The sequence below is a fragment of the Gossypium arboreum genome, chromosome 6 (genome assembly GCF_025698485.1).
Source record: "Gossypium arboreum isolate Shixiya-1 chromosome 6, ASM2569848v2, whole genome shotgun sequence".
NCBI lineage: Eukaryota > Viridiplantae > Streptophyta > Magnoliopsida > Malvales > Malvaceae > Gossypium > Gossypium arboreum.
Window position 1 is genome coordinate 37,625,785 of NC_069075.1, and position 1,567 is coordinate 37,627,351.

Genomic DNA, 1,567 nt, shown 5'->3' on the forward strand with positions numbered 1-1,567 from the left:
AAAAGGGTGAGTTTGGGGAAACTCGGTGTGTAAATTAACCCAACCATAGCCTATATTAGCTCAAACCACGAAATAGAATAAGTTGGCCTTAGCCGAGCAATGTAATTGAATAAAGCCCATAGGCCCATAATGTAACGTAGCAGATATTACATGTTTATGCGTAAACCCAACCATATCCAACCGTATACACCCCGTACCAACCTTACACCGTGGGGAGACAACTCGACCCACCCAACCGCTACACACCACGTAATTTGCAGCATGGCTGCCGAGCGAATAATGTGACAGAGTCACAGATCTAGATAATCGTGGCGAGCCACGTATCAGATATATGTGGCGAGCCACCAGATCGATATTTGTGGCGAGCCACCGGATCGATATTTGTGGTAGAGCCACCAGATCGATATTTGTGGCATAGCCACCGAACGCTTCCTCCATAATATAACCCATGTCCCCATGCAATGATATATAATCAAGGCATACATCATACGTAATCGATCATCATGCTTTTGGTCAAAATTAACCCTAGGGGTATAACAGTAATTTTGCACCTAGGGGTATAACAGTAATTTTCCATACATAGGGGTATTATAGTAATTTAGCTACTTTTAGGGTTTTCATGCATATCCTAACTATTTACGTACTATCAGAACACTTACCGCGCATACTTACCGAATTGGGCCTGTTGGCCCATGAACCCGATCTTTGGCCCATTAAGCCCAAATTATCAAAATGTACGAAATCGCGCGTACTGCAGTTTATTACTTTAGATTACCAAATATACAAACCCAACTATCTTACGAGCATTCGACACTCAAATTCCCAAAATACCGACTTTTTGGCATTTCGCTTTTCGCTTTTGCCAATCTAGTCTATGAGAGGGTGTCAGTTACACACCTGTTTGCGAAGATATGCTAACGAGATCCACACACGAACCGCCTACAATTGGATTACTAACACGTTAATCTAACTATTCAAATACAAACTACGTATTAACCCCTTACAATATTCGGCCAACCACACCTACAGATCATAGTAAGCTTATAAGAAATCTATAAGCAACTCATTAACAAATTTTTGTCAATGTTTACCACATAATCATAATTTCACTGCAAGCTGTCTTCCTGAGCAACAGTCACTAAATTATTTATAACTAGAGCTACGAAACTCCAAATCAAGTTCTGTTAATTTTCCCTGAAAGTAGACTCATATATATTTTATCCATAAAATTTTCAGAATTTTTGGTATGGCCAATCAATACCAGATTTTTCTTAAAGTTTCCCATGTTTCACTGTTTGACTAATCTGACCACTCTTCATTACGAATCAAATTTCTCATTGTACAGAATTCAAAATATGTTCTCGTTTATTTCATTAGAAACTAGACTCAATAAGCTTTAATTACATAATTTATTCAGCTTCTAATTCATCTCCCACAATTTATGGTGATTTTCCAAAGTCACGTTACTGCTGCTGTCTCAAGCAGATTTATTACCAAATCACTCTTTCACACCTAACTTGCATGCTTGTTATTTAAACATGTATATCACCAATCAATCATCACATAT